General features: G+C 43.4%; 1 protein-coding gene and 1 long non-coding RNA gene across 5 annotated transcripts in view; one reads left to right on the forward strand and one right to left on the reverse strand.

Moving 5' to 3' along the window:
• Positions 1 to 20,344, reverse strand: part of LOC146692726 (heparan sulfate glucosamine 3-O-sulfotransferase 5) — a 142,676-nt gene extending 122,332 nt beyond the window's left edge. For 2 of the 4 annotated variants that reach the window (XM_085432905.1, XM_085432904.1), the window contains exons 1-2: positions 19,935 to 20,344; positions 15,032 to 15,098 (exon numbers count right to left, since the gene is read on the reverse strand). The gene's annotated coding sequence lies outside the window, so the exon portion shown is untranslated. The remainder of the gene's footprint in view (positions 1 to 15,031; positions 15,099 to 19,934) is intronic. The other 2 variants (XM_085432907.1, XM_085432906.1) reach the window with 1 other exon arrangement.
• On the forward strand, positions 10,818 to 11,617 carry LOC146692727 (uncharacterized). Its single transcript, XR_014915026.1, has 3 exons — positions 10,818 to 11,039; positions 11,245 to 11,300; positions 11,382 to 11,617. It is a non-coding gene; the product is annotated as an uncharacterized LOC146692727 (long non-coding RNA).
• Positions 20,345 to 23,066: the final 2,722 nt, after the last annotated feature.

Raw genomic sequence — 23,066 nt, forward strand, 5'->3', positions numbered from 1 at the left:
TAGTTCCATGTCACCAGACCATAGACAACCTAAAAACATTGTTGTCTTTTTGTCACTGATATTACTGTTTGTGTTATTCTAATTCTTTATTTTACCAGGGTTATTTTTTTTTTTTTACTTTTTTACCCTTGTGTATGGAAGAGGATAGGGGTCACTGGATACCATACACTGAATACTTTTTCAAAGCCAATTAGAAATGTCCTAAACACAGATCAAAGTAACAGAACTCTTCTTGTTAAATGTAAACTCGCTCCAAGTCCCTAAAATGCCAAATTGTGTGACTACGTAGTGGAAATGTGACCTCTGCATTCGGGAAGGCAGCTCTGGTTCTGGTTCTGGAGACTCAAAATTCTCTTAGCATTTCTTGTCATAAAGTGTGTTACAGAATAATAGCCTGTTGTAAAGTCAGACAGTTTCATTTGACACAATCCTAAAGCAGCTTGTAAAAGTGTGGGAGCAGGTAATTCATAAGTATATTCCAGGCTTACTCCCAGTAAACTAGCGCTTCTGCCTCCTAGACACTTTTGGAATATCTTATAACTTGTCAGAGCTCTCTATCAACATTTATAATTGCCTGCACAACTTTTAAAGATCAGAAATTGATATAGCACAAGTCTGCCAACACGACTAAGTATTTCATACTTCTTGTCTCTATCCCCAAGTGGTAAAGATTTTGAATCTTTAAAATGCACTGTGCAGTGATACTTGCAAGTGCTCCATCCATGGGCCTGCAGGGGATGTAATGCCAATGACATTAGTTGCCATGGTAACTCTGACAGCACCTTCCCATAAACACTCTAATTGATAGCAGAAGATAGCTAGAGAGAATTAAGCATCATGCACCGATTGCTGGCTATATGTACAGACAAAGGTGCTGATGGTCAGACAAAACCTGTCTACAGACACATGCATGGCCTCAAGACAGTGATCGGGAAGCTATATATAACCAACGTGTGAATCCTCGTTCTCTCTTTAAGAAGGCCTACAAGAAACGAATTCATTTCCATGTGTACAGCGAAAACTGCATCTGAACACATTCTCTAAATCAACACCTGTTCTGTCTTCTGCTTCCTGCACCAAGGAAAAAAGCACTTGCCACAAAATTTGATGAACTTGCCTCTCATTTTGTTTACAAAAGCCATCCCTTTGTTAAAATGACTTAACTCATTATAACTCATCATGCCACAGGAAATATGATTATGAATGATTTTTGCATTTAGTGTGACAGTGTTATCCTTGCGTGTCAATAAAGCTTAAGCTTAAGTCTTTTTTATGGCTGCTTTTCAGCAGCAGCAGCAGGACTAAAGCTGAGTGAGAAGGTATTGAGGCATGATGCAATAGAAGCCAAAGTTTAGAGGGAAAAAAGATTGTGTCTCCTCCTTTCAGTCTGCCTGTTTGCAGACAGCTGGAGCAGATAGACATCAGCTTTTTTGTCAACACAGTGCATGAAAAAGCTCACACAGACAGAGGATGGCAGGTTTTTTTGTCTATAGTTTCTTTATAGACATTTGTATAAGGCTTAGCGCAGACACGACAGATGGACCAGCAGAAATGAAACCTATGAAATCTGACTCAGACTATAATAGTGATGAAATATTTCCAAGTACAATGAATTTCAGGCATGTTAACTCAAATCCACTGGCCTTGATGCAACCCTGCGCGCAGAGTCAACAGACAATTTTACTGAAATCTGTCACTATATTCACATTATTCAGCACCAAAATGCCACAAGGTGTCTGACAGTGCTAACAGTGTCATCTTTTTCATGAGTGTCTAATTAAAGACATGTTTCTCTTTTAATTAATTCAGCTGTCTGCACAGGGAGTGTAAGTCAAATATGAATCTAGTCTTAGCCTTTAATCGCCATCAATGAATGCAACAGAAAAGCCTTAAAACAACCAGTCATCATCAGTGATGATGGGTGGCCTAACTACTGTATGTCATTTTTGGCTTTTGGAAAATTATTTTTTTTTACCTTCTGGCAATTTGGGGTTAATAAAGATTTTATTTCAGCTACTGACAAAGTTGTACTCTGCTTCCTCTGTACCTGACAGCTGCCTCCAGAGTCCCACACGCTAACTTAGCCCAATAGGACTCATTCTTGCATCAGTTGGCTCCCTTCACTTTGAGTGTCAACCTCCTGCCTTGTGGCTTTAGCTCTGTACAGCCCCCTCACCAACAGAGGTGGGAAACATGGTCCATTTAGACTCCATTTGCATGAAACATTCCTTTTTGATAACCATATCATTGGGGCTTGATCATGTGACCTTGAATGCTGCCTTAGTTACACTGCAATAGGCGTACACTGCTGTGGGTTTCCCTTGAACAGCTTTTTTCACTTACTATGTATTTACACACCACTCACTGTTAAATAGATAAATCTGAACTGATATTGAATTGAACTGAACTAAATGTGAACTGAAGAGATTGTATACAATGTTCAGCCCAAATGTGTTCCTTATCCACAGTTTTGAGCCATATTTGCCCTGAGCCACATGACCACCTTACATAGGCCATGTATAAGATGTGTCAACATCAGACCCACCAACCCTGTAAATATGCTGCAACCCATGGAAAGCTATAATATATGGCTCATATAATTCTCAGTGACTTAACAGAACAATACGTGTCAAAAGTAGCTTCAATTAGGCGCTGATGTATCAGCTATGTAGCCCTTTGAATACACTCTGTACCATTTAGCATAGTGTTTCAAGCTGTGGGTTTAATGTGAATGAGTGTTTTTTTAACCCAATTTTACCATAGATAAGAAAAGAAGATTAAACAGAGGGTTCACTTACAGGATTTTGACCAAGACAATAGTTTAATATTTATTGTTTCTTTTAGTTATGTTATCAAAATTCTTATTTGTATTCATACTCATTTAATTTCCACAGATGCTTATGGGTGAATGGTGTGCAGTTCTGTAATTTACATAGCAGTTATAAAATAAGCAAACTTTTGTGTTTAATCCACACTGAAATATGTGCTTGACCAGTCTTTATCAGCCAAAATCATTTTTAAGCAATCTGACGTAAAAGCTCTGCATTTTATTTTATTTTACTTTATTTTATTTTACTTTATTTTATTATTTTACTGAAACTGTCTTGGGATGGGTGCTGATGTGCCACTTTTACAAGAACAACTTAGACCATATGACTGGCACTTTCAGTCATATGGTCTATAGCTAACATGAGCACAAGAGTGCTAAGTGAAAAGAGCCAGTTGAACATGCTTACATTTTACGCACAAGTGACCCCTTAAGGGAATTTAACCGCTCGCCCTCATTCCAGTGAGCAAAACAGGCCTTTACACAATCTTCACTGCTAGATGGGATATAACGTGTTATTTTCAGATATCTGGAAATAACATCTGTGGTCCACCTTGACTACAGCTTTGTTTGTTCTGTGTGTCAAACTTAATGTGCTTTGTTGGACTATAGCTGCTATGCTAGAGAGGTCAGTCCGAGAGAAAGAGACTGAAATGGAGCAAGAACAAGTTGGATGGAAGTTCTCACTGCTGTCGTTATTTATGTGTTCAGAAGCCAATTAGACTGCAAACACAGCAGTGGTAATAAATAACTATCCATGCAAAATACCAGCGCAACTTCAAATTAACAGTTTTAAAATGCAAGCACAGCAGTAATTGAATCTAGTGACTCAGATAAAATGAAAAATAAATAAATCATATACATTACAAGCCTTCTGATACTATCATTTCCTATTGTTCCAGCATTCTTAAAAATTAGCTTTATATAATCATTTCTTCAATTTTTCTTAACTTATTCTTAAAATTAACCCTGGCTATATCACCTCGCAAGTCTCCCATGTTGCTATTGTTAACAGCCCAATGCATACAAACTCTGAAAAGCGTTACAGTTTTGCTGTTAATAAGAAGACATTGAAGTGAAATAATACTTCTGGTAAGAACTAAGAGAAAAGACCTGAAACTGTGTTCTCAGCAAGTGATGACTAAAATCAAAAGCTATGCCTAGAATTTTCATAAGGAGACTAAATTCTCTTAGGCTTCAGAGGCTTAAAATAAATTTAATTTACTTTCTAAGTAATTACTAGGGATAACCCTATTCCTAACACTATCCCTATATTTTTTTCAATCACTTTTCAAAGTCTTGGCAATCAAGAAAAAAATATTTCCAAACAAAACGCATCATCTTCAGCTTGTCTCTAAAACATAGGGTTAGGATTCAACTACGATTGGAGTTCTTGTTGAGAAACAATAAAGAATGGACATATTAGATGGTAGTTAGGTAATAAACTATCTGCTGTCTCTGAGAATAGCAATACATGGCTCTAGAAAATGGACAATGGAGGAACTAGACAATCTGGTATGTCAGTTCAACAATTTGTGTTCAGTGTTCTCTAGCTAAGACTGGTGCAGCTACTTGGATGAAAACAGACATGTCAGATGCAGCTGTACAGTAACCAGCAAATATTCTGTAACTCTGTTTACAGATACAGCCATGTCTTTGAATGTGAACAGAAAAGCGATTAAAAAAAATAAGGGATGACTATCTTATAGCAGTCAGTGGTATTTTCTGATGTCACTGAATATGTTTGAACTTAAAACATCAGTTTGAACAGTGGTGTTTAAGCCGTGAGACCAGTTTTCCCGTGATTCACTCGCGTACGTCAGTTTGAAGAGGAAAAAGAACTCCACGGGACTCCGATGTGAAAAGATGTAACAAAAAATTTATTCCACAGTTTTTGCATCTTACAGGAGTGGTCAGGTTTAACTTGTCCTCAACAAAATAACCTACTACGGTAGGAAAACCGTGTGGCTCTGTTCTACCCTGCTGCCCCGTATAGCTTATGCCGTGTTAACTCCTTTTCTCTCTCTCTCCCCCCTCCCGCACCGCATGCACTAATTTGCATACATCCGTGATGCCCGGATTTTACTATAAACACGAGTCTTTAAGGCACATGTATTCATGGTACTACGTAACCTAGTTCCACCATAAACATGCATCTATTTCCTAAAATTATTAATTACACAAACAAGCTTAACAACAGCGAAATATAAATACTAAAACATATGAACTATCTTAACTTGGCTCCCACAAGTGGCATGCAGTGAAATGCAAACAGAGATGATTGCCCGCCCACCACCACAAACACAGAAACAAAAACATCTTGGATCACATTAAAAAATACCTTTTCGCTGACTATCGGCACTTCAGATGGATGTCTTCACTTTTAAGCACTTTTTCCTGGCTGAAGAATTCTAGAATAAAATAATTATAAAATATATAACCAAACATTTTTTTACTGTGCGCTGACAATGACAAGTGATGGAAGAGTTTTTCAAACTATTAATTTAGGAAGAAATGCAATCAAAAACTATGAAGATTCCTCGCTATACCTCAAACAAATTATTGTAGAGTATCCATCCATAAAGTATCCATTTGTTTCTCTTATCAGGGGCATTAACAGCCTAAACAGCCTAAGCAGAGAACCTCAGATTTCCTTCGTCCCAGCCACGTCCTCCAGCTCATCTTGGGGAACACAGAAGAATTCCCAGGCCAGCCAAGAAATATAATCTCTCCAGGGGTGTCAGGAAGCCTAAGTAGCGTGACCCCTGGTGCTGGAGCACACGCTCTCCAGTTCCTCTTCTTAAAGATGAGAACCACCACCCTAGTCAGCCAATCCGGTGGCACTACTGCAGATCTCCAAGTTGTATTGCAGAGGCATGTCAGCCGACACAGCCCTACAACATTCAGGGCATTAGGGAACTCTAGGGGTCATGTACAATGTGTGTCAGATGATGGTCAAGGGCACAAACTCTGGCAGCAATGTTGGATAATTCCTCCCACCCACTCCATGACGTGCTGGCTAGCCACAGGAGCACGTCCAGTGAGAGACTGAACAAAAAGCACCTGAACGACACAGGAAACCATCCTTGCCTGTGGCCATCTCCCTGTACAACTCATCCAGCTAACACACTGTATACTGCTATAGCTGCACAATTTTTGCACAATTTTTGCACGTGCTCTTCTTTCTTATCCAGATATTCATCAGTAACTGACTTATATACAGTGGGGCAAAAAAGTATTTAGTCAGCCACCGATTGTGCAAGTTCCCCCACATAAAATGATGACAGAGGTCAGTAATTTGCACCAGAGGTACACTTCAACTGTGAGAGACAGAATGTGTCATGGTCCCTGTGCCTCACCAGCTGATTCTGTATTAGGCAACATGTTTTCTCTCTTTCTCTCTCTCTCTCTCTCTCTCTCTTGCTCTCTCTCCTGCCGGGGCGATGCTCATTACGGGCTCCCGCCCCTGGCCCACGCACCTGCTGCCGATCGGGATAATCACAAGGCCGATTTAAGACAGCAGCACTGTGTCACTCGTCGCTGGATCGTTGAGTTATCAGCGTCAGTCGCTCAGTAGATTGCAAATAAGGATCTGTGAGTTCGTTCCGTCTGTTCGCCTTTAACTATTATCTCTGTGTACAGATCTATCCCGGACCTTTCCCTGCCTGCCTGTCATCCCGTGGACGAGTGTGTGGTTGGTGTTTCCCCAGTGTAGGGAGTGAAGAGAGAGAGCCTTTGGAGGACGTCAGATCCCCGTCTTTTCCCTCACATACCCCGGAACCCTGGACCCCCCTCCCCTCCCTCCAGCACTTTGTAAATAGCATCACCTGGTGTCGTTGTGTGAAATAAATCTGTAAATCCTGTAAGGAGTCCCGGTCTGCGCCTGAGTCCGTTAACTGAAACCTGACAGAACGATCCAGCCCTCATGGACTCAGCAGGTCGGGACCCAGCCGCTCAGGACCCTGTCGCTCAGGCACTCATCGCTCAGGGAGCTGCTCTGGCTCGACACGAGCAAATGCTCGAGCGGCTCCACCACGAAATGGCGGCGCTTACGCAGGCGGTCGCTCGCTTAACACCTCTGGAGAGTGATCCCCGGCCGGCGGCTCCCGCCCCCCAGGAGCCTGCGCCTGCCGCTGCGAGCACACCTCCGGCACCTCTGCCACCCTCGGACGGACCCCTGCCCACGCCGGAACCTTTTACGGGTGAGTCGGACAAGTGTGCTGGTTTTCTGGCTCAATGTACTCTTGTGTTCCGTGAGCAGCGGCGCTTCCATAACAACGACGGTGCCAAAATAACCTTTTTTGTCCAGTTGCTGCGGGACCGGGCTTTAAAGTGGGCTCAGGTCGTGCTTAGCTCGGATCCTGGGATTGCCTATGCTGATTTCCTGTCTAAATTCCAGACTGTGTTCAATAAGGGCTCAGGCGCTGAAGTCGCCGCGCTTCGTCTGCTGAACTACAAACAAGGGAAGCGGAGCATGTCTGACTATTCTATTGATTTTTGGATTTTGGCTGAAGAGACAGGCTGGGGCCCGGAGGCCTTACGGAGTGCACTGCTCAATAATGTTCGTGAGGAGGTGAAAGATGAACTCATTATGCGAGATCTCCCCGACTCTCTTACCGAGTTAATGGCTTTATGTATTAAGGTGGATGACCGGCTGCGAGCTCGTCGTCTGCCACGGCACTACAATTCCCAGGAGGCCACGGGGCAGTGGAGGGCTGGCTCCACCTCGGAGCCCAGCTCTTCCCGGCAGGCAGAGAGCGCAGACGGAGGAGAGCAACCCATGCAGATTGGAGGCTCGCATCTCTCCGCCGCGGAACGCCAGCGCCGTATCTCTGCCGGTGAGTGCCTCTATTGCGGCCACAAGGGACATGTGGTCGCCTCTTGCCCATCTCGAGCAAAAGGTCGCGCCCACCAGTGACGGTAGGAGTGCTGGTGGGCGGTCTCAGCCAAGACAAATCTCCTCCACGGTTAATGCTGTCTGCCCAGCTCACGGTCAACACCAAAGGTCATGTTCTCTCCGTTTTGATAGATTCAGGGGCGGAACAGAATTTTATCGACTCTGAGCTAGCAGACCGCCTTCAGCTAGGGCAGGAACCTCTTCCCCACACTTTGCGTGTCACTGCTTTGTCCGGCCAGCGCCTACCTGACATTACTCACGTCACTGAGCCCGTTATTCTCACTCTGTCTGGCAACCATACTGAGGAAATATGTTTTTTTGTGTTTACGGCCACTCGGACGCCGCTCGTTCTCGGGCACCCCTGGCTTCGTCAACACAACCCGTGCATTAATTGGCTTACGGGACGCATTACGGGGTGGGGAGAGGAATGCCATATGACCTGCCTTAAATCCGCCTCACCGCCTCACACACCAGCCTCCCTCGCCAAGTCGACCGCGCCCTCCGATTTGTCCGGAGTACCCCCTGTTTATCATGATCTCGCCGAAGTGTTTCGCAAGGACCGGGCCCAGTCGTTGCCTCCTCACCGACCGTACGATTGCGCTATCGACTTACTCCCTGGCGCGCCATTGCCTACTAGCCGTCTCTACAGCATCTCTCTACCGGAGCGAGAGGTTATGGAGTCGTACATCTCAGAGTCCCTCGCTGCCGGCTTGATCCGCGCATCCTCATCGCCCGTAGCAGCAGGGTTTTTCTTCGTCGAGAAGAAAGACAAGTCTCTCCGCCCGTGCATCGACTACCGTGGATTAAATAACATAACCATCAAAAACAAATATCCACTCCCACTTCTGACCTCTGCTTTTGAGCTGCTCCAGGGGGCGACAGTTTTCAGCAAATTGGACTTGAGGAGCGCATATCACTTAGTTCGGATCCGAGAGGGCGACGAGTGGAAGACCGCCTTCAATACTCACCTTGGACACTTTGAATACTTGGTTATGCCATTCGGCCTCTCTAATGCCCCTGCAGTTTTTCAAGCACTCGTTAATGATGTCTTGAGGGATTTCATTGACAGGTTCGTCTTCGTCTACCTCGACGACATCCTGATCTTCTCCAAATCACTGTCAGAGCATGAGACCCACGTCAGACAGGTCCTGCAACGCCTGCTGGAAAATCGGTTGTTCGTAAAAGGTGAGAAATGTGTCTTCCACGTGTCCACAGTTGCCTTCTTAGGCTACGTCATCGAGCAGGGAGACCTACGTCCTGACCCAGCTAAGGTGGAAGCCGTGGTGGAGTGGCCTGAACCCCCCAACCGACGGCAGCTGCAGCGGTTCCTCGGCTTCGCCAACTTCTATAGGAGGTTCATCCGGGACTATAGCAAGGTAGCTCTGCCTTTAACGCAATTGACCTCTCCCAAGGTTCCTTTTCAGTGGAACGATGCTGCCCAATCAGCCTTCCTGGAGCTGAAAGAGCGATTCGCCTCAGCACCCATTCTGGTCCAGCCCGACCTGACCCTGCAGTTTGTGGTGGAGGTGGACGCATCCGACACGGGAGTAGGAGCGGTCCTCTCACAACAGAGGGATGGTAAGCTCCACCCGTGTGCCTTTTTCTCCCGTCGTCTCACCCCCGCAGAACGCAACTACGACATTGGCGATCGGGAACTTCTTGCCATAAAGCTCGCCTTGGAGGAATGGAGGCACTGGCTGGAGGGCACTGCCCAACCGTTCATCGTTTGGACAGACCATAGGAATCTGGCATATCTGCAAACCGCAAAGAGGCTTAACGCCAGACAAGCAAGGTGGGCTCTGTTTTTTACGCGGTTCCACTTTTCAATCACTTACAGGCCAGGATCCCGCAACGTCAAGCCGGACGCCCTGTCTCGACAGTTCTCCACCTCCGAAGACCCGGCGGACCCTGCTCCCATCCTCCCGGCCACCTGTGTGGTGGGGGCTGTCTCCTGGGAGATCGAGTCGGCCATTCGCGAGGCTCAGAGAGCCGAACCGGATCCAGGAGGCGGTCCTGCGGGGCGCCTGTTCGTTCCCCAACCTGTCAGGTCTCAGGTGTTACAGTGGGCACACACAGCCCGTTTCTCCTGTCACCCAGGAATACACCGCACAATTGCTTTCCTGCAGCGCTACTTTTGGTGGCCCACCCTGAGCCGGGACGCCAAGGAATACGTCTCCGCGTGTGCAACCTGCGCTCGAAACAAGACCCCAAACCAGCCACCCTCGGGTCCGCTTCATCCCTTACCCACGCCTACCAGACCATGGTCCCATATTTCTCTGGATTTTGTGACCGGCCTCCCGCCATCTGCAGGTAATACGGCCATACTCACGATCGTTGACCGCTTTTCTAAGGCGGCTCACTTTGTTGCTCTGCCCGAGCTGCCTACAGCATTGGAGACTGCTCGCCTGCTCACCACCCATGTCTTTCGCCTGCACGGCATTCCAGATGACATCGTGTCTGACCGGGGTCCTCAATTCACGTCCCGTGTGTGGAGGGAGTTCTGCACCTCATTGGGATCTAAGGTCAGTCTCTCCTCTGGTTATCATCCGCAGAGCAATGGCCAGTCCGAACGGGCGAACCAGGAGTTGGAGGCAGCCCTGCGCTGCGTCGTCTCTTCCAACCAGGCCGTCTGGAGCGAGGAACTGCCCTGGATCGAGTACGCCCACAACAGCATGATCTCCTCCGCCACGGGCCGGTCCCCTTTCGAGGCTTCTCTGGGGTTCCAGCCACCTCTTTTTCCCTCCATCGAAGGCGAACACTCTGTGCCATCCGTCCGGGCGCATCTGCGTAGGTGTCGTCGGGTGTGGAAGGCCACCCGGGCTGCGTTGTTACGCACCAAGGACCGCAACAAACGCTTCGCTGACCGCCGCCGGTCCTCCGCTCCCGCCTATACTGTTGGGCAGAAGGTATGGCTTTCCACACGCTTCGTTCCCATCCGGGCGGAATCCAGGAAGCTCTCTCCTGCCTATATCGGCCCGTTCGAGATCTCGGCTTTGGTTAACCCTGTGTCCGTTAAGCTCAAGCTGCCTCGCAACATGAAGATACACGATGTTTTCCATGTGTCTCAGGTTAAACCTCTCCGGTCCTGTCCTCTGTGCCCGCCTTCCAGGCCCCCTCCTCCCCCCCGGCTCGTGGACGGTCTGCCGGCTTACTCGATCACCCGTATCATGGATTCTCGGCGGCGGGGGCGTGGCTTCCAGTACCTGGTGGATTGGGAGGGCTATGGCTTGGAGGAGCGGTCCTGGGTCCCTCGGGCGGCCATCCTGGACCGGCGCATGCTGCGGGCGTTCCATCGTCTGCATCCGGATAAGCCTGGTGGGTCGCCGGGGGGCTCCCGTTGAGGGGGGGGTACTGTCATGGTCCCTGTGCCTCACCAGCTGATTCTGTATTAGGCAACATGTTTTCTCTCTTTCTCTCTCTCTCTCTCTCTCTCTCTTGCTCTCTCTCCTGCCGGGGCGATGCTCATTACGGGCTCCCGCCCCTGGCCCACGCACCTGCTGCCGATCGGGATAATCACAAGGCCGATTTAAGACAGCAGCACTGTGTCACTCGTCGCTGGATCGTTGAGTTATCAGCGTCAGTCGCTCAGTAGATTGCAAATAAGGATCTGTGAGTTCGTTCCGTCTGTTCGCCTTTAACTATTATCTCTGTGTACAGATCTATCCCGGACCTTTCCCTGCCTGCCTGTCATCCCGTGGACGAGTGTGTGGTTGGTGTTTCCCCAGTGTAGGGAGTGAAGAGAGAGAGCCTTTGGAGGACGTCAGATCCCCGTCTTTTCCCTCACATACCCCGGAACCCTGGACCCCCCTCCCCTCCCTCCAGCACTTTGTAAATAGCATCACCTGGTGTCGTTGTGTGAAATAAATCTGTAAATCCTGTAAGGAGTCCCGGTCTGCGCCTGAGTCCGTTAACTGAAACCTGACAGAATGTGAAAAAAAAAAAATCCATGAATCCACATGGTAGGATTTGTAAAGAATTTATTCGTAAATCAGGGTGGAAAATAAGTATTTGGTCAATAACAAAAATACAACTCAATACTTTGTAACATAACCTTTGTTGGCAACAACAGAGGTCAAACGTTTACTATAGGTCTTTACCAGGTTTGCACACACAGTAGCTGGTATTTTGGCCCATTCCTCAATGCAGATCTTCTCGAGAGCAGTGATGTTTTGGGGCTGTCGCCGAGCAACACAGACTTTCAACTCCCGCCACAGATTTTCTATGGGGTTGAGGTCTGGAGACTGGCTAGGCCACTCCAGGACTTTCAAATGCTTCTTACGGAGCCACTCCTTTGTTGCCCGGGCGGTGTGTTTTGGATCATTGTCATGTTGGAAGACCCAGCCTCGTTTCATCTTCAAAGTTCTCACTGATGGAAGAAGGTTTTGGCTCAAAATCTCACGATACATGGCCCCATTCATTCTGTCCTTAACACGGATCAGTCCTCCTGTCCCCTTGGCAGAAAAACAGCCCCATAGCATGATGTTTCCACCCCCATGCTTCACAGTAGGTATTCTTCTTCCTCCAAACACGACGAGTTGAGTTTATACCAAAAAGTTCTACTTTGGTTTCATCTGACCACATGACATTCTCCCAATCCTCTGCTGTATCATCCATGTGCTCTCTGGCAAACTTCAGACGGGCCTGGACATGCACTGGCTTCAGCAGCGGAACACGTCTGGCACTGCGGGATTTGATTCCCTGCCGTTGTAGTGTGTTACTGATGGTGACCTTTGTTACTTTGGTCCCAGCTCTCTGCAGGTCATTCACCAGGTCCCCCCGTGTGGTTCTGGGATCTTTGCTCACCGTTCTCATGATCATTTTGACCCCACGGGATGAGATCTTGCGTGGAGCCCCAGATCGAGGGAGATTATCAGTGGTCTTGTATGTCTTCCATTTTCTGATGATTGCTCCCACAGTTGATTTTTTCACACCAAGCTGCTTGCCTATTGTAGATTCACTCTTCCCAGTCTGGTGCAGGTCTACAATACTTTTCCTGGTGTCCTTCGAAAGCTCTTTGGTCTTGGCCATGGCGGAGTTTGGAGTCTGACTGTTTGAGGCTGTGGACAGGTGTCTTTTATACAGATGATGAGTTCAAACAGGTGCCATTCATACAGGTAACGAGTGGGGGACAGAAAAGCTTCTTACAGAAGACGTTACAGGTCTGTGAGAGCCAGAGATTTTCCTTGTTTGAGGTGACCAAATACTTATTTTCCACCCTAATTTACGAATAAATTCTTTACAAATCCTACCATGTGGATTCATGGATTTTTTTTTCACATTCTGTCTCTCACAGTTGAAGTGTACCTCTGGTGCAAATTACTGACCTCTGTCATCATTTTAAGTGGGGGAACTTGCACAATCAGTGGCTGACTAAATACTTTTTTGCCCCACTGTATATATGTATATATTCTATATATTGTGTTATTTCTTACTTCTTGTATTGTCTGTTTTTGTTACTGTTTGTACTGGAGCACTGTAACCAACATAATTTCCCCTGGGGATCAATAAAGTATTCTGATTCTGAGTTCAATCCCTGGCTTTCGAGACATAAGGTATCAAAAGTAAAAACAGTTGCAGGTCTACATCATGATTTTTTTTAAGTGTATTAAAATATAATAATTAAAAATAATTTGAATTAAAAGGCTTGAGCTGTGTGTCACATCATTAACTATCAATATCCAAAATATCGAAAATAATATTAATGAAAAATGAAGGTGCAGTGTTCACAGACAGCTTGTTAAATTTGTTACATTCAGTCAACCAAGTGCTTTCTCATAGACGCTAATCTGAAAGTGCTGCTGAGCCTGCACATGGTCAGAGGTACTGTCCCTCTCCATCATCATTAGACCTTTTTAACAACTTTTTCACACTCCATCACACATTGGCCAAAGTAGTTAAGTTGTTAGGTAGTAAGAGGAAACTCATCTGTTACAATGATAAATCACTAATACTCATTTACTTGCTTATGCTAGCTGTGTTTTCACACAAAGCGCAGATTGCAACTGATCTCAGAGCAATGAAAGTAGGGCCTGCAGCAGTTTGCCACACACGCTGGTCATCAGTTTCCTGTGAAAGACCAGAGGTTTATCCACAATGTGCATGAGCAAACCAAAAAAAAAAGCTGCTGCGCTCTCAACTCAGCTCAGGAGACAGACACACCTACTTTTTGCAATTTTCAAGAGTACAAAACAAGCAGGGCTTTCAGTATAATAGTCAACTGCAGCCAAAAACACAAGATAGAAGTAATGCATGGGATGAACGCAAATAGGTGAGGAGCTTTATGACAGCACTGTTTTTGAATTTATGGTTGTTTGTATGTTTTAATTTATGTATCTTTTTAAATTTGATGAGGCAAGCACTGCCTGGCTAAGAGCATGGCAAGCACTGTTTGACTTGCTTGTTCTCATGTAATACCAATGAGTTTGAACCACAAGCTTAGTTCAAACAGTTGATAACAGAAATGGCAGCTCTTCATAACAAATCTCCTTACTTTCATTTGTCCTAAAGGACAAGTTGTGGCAAAGTCAGCAATAATTCTGTCCCATGTCACCACCTGTGATCGTGTTCCATTTTCATGGACATTCTGAATAAATTTTATTTATACAGCACCAAAACACATCAACAGTCGCTTCGAGGCGCTTTATATTATAAGGTAGACCCTACAAAAATACATACAGAGAAAAACACAAAAATCATATGACCCCCCACCCCATGAGCAAGTACTTTGGCGACAGAGAAAAGGAAAAGCTTCATTTTAACAGGAAGAAAGCTCTGACAGAACCAGGCTCAGGGTTGGCGGCCATCTGCCACGACCGGTTGTGGTGAGAGAAGGAAGGCACAATGTCCGGGATGTTTTCCTCATCAGTTACATTACGCTCAAATTAAAAAGCATGAACAGAAAACAATTTTTTGTTTTTGTAACTACCAAGACTCATTGCAACATAAACCATAGAGACAAAATATTTTTATAACATTTATGAAGACAAATATTGTTTGTTTCCCACACTGTTGTTTGCTAATGATACAAAATTTATAGGAACATTCTACTATTGTAATGGAAAACTAGGGCGAGTGTTAGGAACACAGCCTGTGTTTCAAAATTTCTTTGAAAATGTTCAAGCTTAAAACTACCCATGCTAAAGTCCATCCATGAAATGCAGCCTTTATTAGTGGTGTATAATCAGAAAGCAGTAGGTTTCTAAGGTAAACTACAATTTAATATTGTTATTTATTCAGTATTTGTGTTTTCTCTTTATACACTGCAGAAAGAGGAAGAATGTGTCTGTGTGTCCCTGGCAAAAATTTACCTGTTGTGGTAATTTGATAAAATGCCATTTCATTCTGCCGTATATGACGTATCAGCAAATCACTCCCCTGAAAGAGAGCAAGAAAAAAAGCAATTACTGCAGGACCTTAGCTGATGTTGTAATTACGTGGTTGAGGTTCATGTCCAAGTACAAGAATAGTCCAATACTGCAAACCTCCATCAGTGCTTTAAACAGCATACATAAAACGAGTCCCTGGATCTAAAAGAAAATCTACATTGGGATTAGTTTGTAATATCTAATAGAGAACTTTAAAACAATGTCCACTTTTCTTATTTCAATTTGCCATGTATTTGTCAAGATATGATGCAGCATATCCCATACGCCATATTGACGGAGTTTTTGACCATTACAATCAATACAGAAAAAGAAGTAGTCATTTAATAAACTGTGGTAGCCTTGTTTTTGCTAAATCCACTGATTAAATATTTAATGAATAAAGTAATCTCAAAGAAAATCATCAGCTTTTTCCATAGGACATACAAAGTGGAAACTACCATTTAAAGTAGGGTACAAAAGCTAGAAAAAGAAAACAATACCGTCTAATTAATTGAATCCTAGGCGTGTCACATGGGTCTAGTGTGCGAGGACACCTAAATTGCATCAAGCAAATCTGGGGAATGGAACCCATATGGCTAATGGATATGGGTTATGATATTGTTTTGGAAAGCTCTGCAACACACTGTCCTTCAAATGCTACAGCAACACAGACCTCCACAAATCATTACAGCAGCATAATGGAACACAGTTGATCAGACCCAGGATGAAGGGATGCCAGGGAAAAGAAGAAGAAGACTGTTCTGTGAATAATGATTATGGTCACCTTAGTCATATATCACCATCCGTGAGAAGTTGTCTTGGATAATGGTGTCAGTGCAGAGGGCTGACAAATTCCTGCACCATCCTCAGGTTTCAATCCTATAGTTACCCTCCTCTTCTCTCTTTTTGTGTCTGCCACCATAATTGCTTAGTAAGCAAGAAATGAATCCATGTTGCAGTAACCCAAACATATTTTCTAAATTAGAAATAGGAGATTGACCATCATGAATGTGGAGTGATAGCACAGCAGGCCTCACTTTGACGCAAGTTGTTAGCAACTCTTAGCCAAGGTCAAGTTGGTATAGTATGTGGGTCCTTTCCTTAATATTGGATGAATTCAATTAGTGCTTCTACAAAGACAAACGTGAGCGAAATATAATGTGTGGTTGAGTAAGAGGTCAAACCAATGTAGTGTAGAAGGTTCTGTAAAATCAGGCCGATAGACTAATTCTCTCATGTTCGCTTTTCTTTTCACAGTTTTACTGCAGTTGGCAGCTCAACTGGATCGTCTGCCAGCCATGTGCTGCTCCATTTGTTTCTCTCAGAAGGTCACAGGAGAGAGTTTTCAGGCCCTTCCTCAACTTTCGCGGCCACCCTGCCCACAGGAGTTATTAAGATGAATAGAGCAATATGCTGTCCTGGCTGCTGCTAGCTTTGTGCCATCATGACCTCTGATAACTCAAATCAGACCTTCGGGAACACATCTACAGTTACCCACTGATGAGATCCATGCTCAAGAATATGATATATCGGTGTCATTTTAAGGTGAAACAGAAATTGTAGGTTGCAGTAAATACAGACTATGCAAGTCATTAAACCAATACAGTGTTTGACATTACCCAGTGTGGACACTGAGATCAAATCCAGGAGGAAGTTTAGCATTTAGTATTTCACAGACTTTTTACTTTACAATTTTAAATCAAGTTAAAAGAACCAGTTACAGTATGAGAACCAGTTGTTCAATGCCATTCAATGTAACTGACAACATGTTTGAGGGATTTTAATGACAATCATTTTAAGTAATTAAATCAGAAATTGTTTAGTCAACTTTATGCCGTAGAGCCTTACACCTGTGCTTCTTTCATGGCCAGCAGGGGTACCTCCTGTGGTTACTCCTGGTTAAATAGATGTCTAAGAAAATAACCCCTCAGTTTTCTTGCTCTAAGACCTTGTTAAAATTCTTGAAATACATTTAGAAAGCCTTTTTCAATTCTCTATTTCTATTTGACAATATTTTACCTTGTTTGATTTCCTTTGCTTGTTAGGCTAATTGATGGTTCTAAAATGGCCATGTCTCTCACTGTGTTAGAGTTATAATGGACTGGTCTCTCCCTTTTACCCCATGAAAGCAGGAATATAATATGCCCCTTCATGAACCTGAAGTGGATAACCAGTTAAGAAAAAATATTAATTTACTGAATCTGAAAACAAGGATAAAACAACAATATACTATACTTGTTCTCCAATGAGCATGCAACATTGTTGGATGTCTCGGCCAGCTTCGCACTGCGCTCATAACACCTGGGATGAAAAAAGCCAAGATGGCTAGGACGAAAACACTCAGCTTGAGGCTTCACAAAATTACTTATATGTTCAGTGGATGACATCATGCTGCCTACATCCAAGTCTTATATAAAGGTGGAAATATTACTAACTTATCATTTAAAATGTACTTTCTATTTCAGCTGCATATGAGTGTACATTGAGATGTGGATCTATTGATATGTTATACTGTATAATGATGGAAGAAAAGAATAACATTCAAGAAAAAAAGTAATCTTTGTGCAGTCATAACAGCATTTGCGTCATGCAGCTTTTTTTTTTTTAGAATTTAGACAAAAGCTACAACAGTTAATTAATGCATTTCGTTAGCCTTTACTGAGTTAAAACTAGAAATATATGGTCTTGTTATTAGTGGTACTACTGCAATTTACAAGCAAACCCAGTTTTTAAGTCATAGAGAATGACAGATAACTTCTTTATTGGCTTGTTTTGTTTTTTGGGGGTTTTTTGGTTTTGTTTTTTTGGGTGGGATCCTGCATAGCCAGAATATTTTCACTTATAATCGGCAGATTAAAATTGGGGAGTGCAAAACAATATATTTGCACTGTGACTGCATAATTTGCTCTCTCTTCTTAATGGGCATAATGAAGAAAAAGTCCTCAGAGGAAACAAACACAACAGAGCACTTTTTACGTATTTCGACAGTTTGACGGATCAGACAAATTATTCCTGCACCCACATGCTACAGTACTGTGAAAACATTACCAATGATTTCTATAAACATTACTAATACACACTGATTATAAGATCGCTGTCTGAACAGTGGACCAACAGCAGGACTTCATAAATGGTAGCCATGTATCACAACAGACAGTGTCGATTCAGTTGTTCATCCTGAACTGAAACAGACCAAAATTCTTTGAAACTGAGTGGAACACATGACAAGAATTTCTCTACATTTCGCTTTCTACATACTCTGATAGTGTGGTTGGATCAATTTTGCTTAACTAATAGTGTTATTGCTTAAAGACTTTCCGTGTACCAGTCAGCAAGCACATAATAGTATTCACAATATCATAAAAAATATATTCCACTTAAAGGGTTAGAATCATATCCCTGTGAATGTTTCCCTTCACTTGTTACCTTGTCTTTTGTTAACTTTAGCAACTGATGCTAGTTTGAAGAATGGGACAATTAATCAAAACTGCATAAAAACTGACATTCAGAACCTTTTCAATTAAATTAATACTCCCCCCATTATTATACATACTACTGTGTGTGTTGTAACAGGACTGCCTTATCTAGTCTGTGACGTGGAAACACCAAGGAGGAAAAGTCAAACACCAAGCCGATTGCCCAACTTGCATACTTTGTACCAAATAAAAAAACAATGTCCATTGTTTGACTTTAGTAAAGACAACATCAAACAAAGACAACCAACAACTGTAAAAAAAAAAAAAATTGTTTTGTGATTATCACCAATATGTTAAATTTGGAGCTCAATCATATTACAGAAAAAAATATCTCAGCTTCAGTAAAAACCTAGTGAACTATGAGCGCAAGAACTCTGTATGTATATGTATTAATGGTGATTTGATCTGAGGTCATATTGCCCAGCCCTACTAATAAATATCAATTCAGTAAATTTATAATCTTGTTTCTTAAACAAAATGCAACAAACAAACACAAAGTTATGACAGTAATATTAAAGCATAGCCTAGAAAAATTATTTGTCTTCCTCTGCCGGAGGATTCAAGCTGATTCATTTAACCACGGCACTCAGATCTGTAAAGCTAACATATCGACTTGTACCGGTACAAGTTACAAAACAACTTAATTTCTGAGAAAATCCACAGCAACAACAGATATTGCTGGTACTTCCTAATTTCTTTTTTTTTTATTCAGAGCATTATGAATAAAAGACATGCATGTTAGGTAAACTGTCAGTGTGAGATGACATGCTTAAAATGCATAGAATTAAGTGCTTTATACAGGAGAATTGGACTTGTAGCGTAATTTTAGTGAAGTGCTATGTAAATGACTTTTTCCATTTCCAGTCTCAGAGCTGTTGAATGGTGTGAAGTCCAACACTGCAAGCAATGGATGTTCAAGCCTGAAATACAGTTGGCTGAGCCAAGACAAGCAAGGATACTGAAGAGCTTCCACGGGCAGCAGTATTTTCCTGTTGACATTAAACCTAAGCCCTTAACCTAATGTCACTGACTGCTCCACACTCTACCTTTCATCTTCATTCTCACAGACTGCCACAGAGCTTTAAGCACTTAGCTACTAACAAAAGCGCTATAAGATGGTAAATGTAGAGTAATGATGACAAGCAGCAGCAATGAAAATAGCACCTGCCGCCTGAGACAATAATAAATCACCTGCGATGAGAGTGACTGTGCACAGATACAAGCAAACAAGTTCAGGAAGGTCGAGAGGCAGAAGAAGAGCTAATCTGGACTAACCCTCTCCACCTCCTACAGCTCCAGCAAGGCTGAGGATAAATAACGGGCAAAGTGTTAATATAAGAACGTTTTTTTTTTCCTTAGCTTGTGTTTACCTGTTCAGCATCCTCCCCAGGACACGCCAGCTACCCTTCCAGCCCGGCGCTCAGCAGGAGCAGTAACGGAGATCAGAAACCCTCTCAGCATCCCCCGTAAGCTCGCAGGTTCGGCTCCTTATGGGACAACTACTGGCAAGTGCGGTAGTGCAAGTTGGCTCCGACTCGGGATGTTCCGCTCAGCGCGCGTGAGCAGGTGCGAGATTAAAAATAATAATCATAAAAACACGCAGAACGGAACGCTCAGCCTGCGCCCGCCGGTGAGCACAGCGTCAGCTCTCCTCTCGTTTTACGCGGATCCCTGTTAGTTGAAGCCTTTTCTGAAGTCCACGTTCATCGCGGTGCCCTTCAGTAGCAATTCCGCCGCGGAGACGCGTGGAGCTCACCCCGTACCGCTGCTGACTGGTGGAGGCGGCACGGACGGAGCCGGGGCGTATTTCTGAAGAAGGAGGAGGGCGAGGGAGGGCGGATGCGCAACGATGTTGGATGCAAGGACGTCACAAAAGTTTCTAAAAGCGCAGAAGTGATTCTGAGAGCACGTAGGGATTATTTTCCCTGCGTCCATCTGTTAGATAGAAAGATTACATATTCTAATTATATTCTATTTATTTTATGTGTTGTTTTAAAAATAATGATAATGGGGAAAAAAATCTTAGGGTAAAACCAAATTTGGAGCAACTTGAAGCAAATTTAAAGAGTATGGCGTTACGCGTTAGAGGTAAATAACTTTTTCCTGCCAATCTAATCACACAAGCAATAGCAAATACGTGTTAGATAACATGATAGGCTGTCTGTCTATCTCATGCTGACAAGACATTTAACTAAAGGGCATAAAGGAAGAGACTGTCTATTACACATATCCATTTTATTGCTGTTAATCATTATTTTATTTTTTTTAAAAACCTTTTTCTTTTATAAATTTTTGTGACTCACATAGGCTTGTTTTATGTGACCCTAAATTACTTGTGAACTGTTGCTAAATGTAATACTACTTTAAATGTTGATAAACCGGTAAGAGAGTTGTAACTTAAATAACTGGCTGTGATCTTACAGCATGAATAGATAGTGAGTGCAGACAAAAAGCTCCTGCTTGAAAACTCATTGTTACTGTATAACCTTTAAGCTGGTGTTACGTTTAGGTTGGTAAACGGTATTATATGATGATTTTCTATTCTAACTGAGAATTCAAAGCCTAGAGGCCTCTTTCAACCATTCATAAACTCATTCATGCAGTGCTTTTACATTATGCATAAACAATTTATCTAACATTCATGCACATTCACACACACTGCCAGTTAGTGTACTGGGTGAAAATTGAAGTTCAGCATCTTACACAAGGATACTTACACATAAGGACTGAAGGGGCCAGGGATCAAGATCTAACCTTCCGATTAGTAGACCCCTCCCTATCCCATCTGAGCCACAGCCACTTCTAAGTTGCTATTTCTAAAATCTTAAAACTACATTAGCTATGCATGGTATTGGCTTGCAATTGACTGAAGTATATATATCCCTACCTTACTTCATAATAGGCTTCTTCAAGCAGCTTACAGGACAAAATTTTGGGTACCTTTTTTGTTGGAAGGTGCTCATTCCTACTACCCAGCACGTGCAGGTGCTGCATTTTGTATGCACACATCTGTTGCGTAGATTTTTATGCAGCAGTGTAGTCCACACTGTGGGCTAGTGCAAATGTCTGTTGTTCAAAATGATATCTTTATTCCCGATATTCTGCAAACTCTGCAGGGTGTGAGAAATTGAGATATATTTGACATCTTAGCTGATGTACAGCCTGAGGGCAAAGTGAAAATGGGCTTTATGTCCTATCAACAATATTTGAGCTTAATTGCCTTGATTGCCTATATGCTCACACATTTGCCATCAGTCTGACGCAGCATATTTCATTTTGCTGGTAAGCAGCTCAGTCTGCTTGTGCAGCGGTCCTGCTGTTTCACCCAACACGAGCTTTACAAAAGCTATTTGAGGAAGGCTGGTGTCTTTGGCCTGCCAGATGGTCCTGTGTAAGAACTTTGAATTATTCAGCCATCCCAAAGCAGACTGAAGCTGTCATGTGTAAGATAACTTCGTTGGCTTCTGCCTGTGCTGGGGGAAACACTGGTGGATCAGTGCATAGAACTACTGCAGAGGCACCACCAGCTTATGCAGCTCCACATTCAAATTTCAGCAGTGCACAATTAAGGCCTGCCTTGTAGTTTACTGCAGCAATAGAACATATTTTTTCTTTCTTTTTTTTTATATCAGACTCAGACTGTGTAATGCTCTCACAGAGAGGAACGAGAATCATAAATTATTCACCTGATCCAGCTTTCATGTGTGAATGCTGAGCTTACAGTGGCAGTAGCATATCTAGAAACAAGCAGTTAAGCGTTTTAATAGATACACAGAATCTGTTTGTGCCACTCTTTAATGCATCACATTAAGCCAAAGTGTGTCAAACACAATTATGGAAATTACTAAAGTTGGACAAGAATGTGTAAGAACTCATAAACCAAAACATTGTCATAAATTTTCCCAAAGACATCCTGTGAGTCCTTTAATGTGGTACAATTACCATATTGGCCATTAGTGATATTAGAGTGAAGCTTTACTGATGGCAGGGATTAGAGCTATAATTTAACAGGATAACTCCTGTCACTTTAACAGAGCCATTGACACTATGAATACATGCCATTACAAAATACTGCTGTATAACATATCACCATATTAGGGATGATATATGCCTCACATTTTATTTCCTCCTCACACCTCCCTCCTTTGCTTCTAACTAAAACCAGCCTCACTTTGTCAAGGTTGAGAAAATCTGAACCGCGGAGGTGGTCTCATCCCTATTTTTATTTGCCTTCAGTGTGTGAGGGCGCGTGCATGTGTGTGTTGGGGTAATCCTTTTTAAAAAAAGAACAAGAAATCCACTTCACATCGAGGGTCGCTGTGCGTATACCTGAGTGTGTGAGGTGTGATCACACCGGGCGCAGCCGTTAATCCACTTGGGGGTTGGCACTTTGATCTCTGGCTGAGTAGCTCTACAGCGAAGCTCTCAACCTCACCTCCTCCACTAAGAATTATTCGAAATTAGAACGGAGACTTCTTAGTATGTCAAATTGGTTAATAGCA

This window comes from Copadichromis virginalis, linkage group LG15 (assembly GCF_057382275.1).
Source record: "Copadichromis virginalis isolate Kocher_CV1m ecotype Utaka linkage group LG15, C_Virginalis_male_GT1.1, whole genome shotgun sequence".
Taxonomy (NCBI): domain Eukaryota; kingdom Metazoa; phylum Chordata; class Actinopteri; order Cichliformes; family Cichlidae; genus Copadichromis; species Copadichromis virginalis.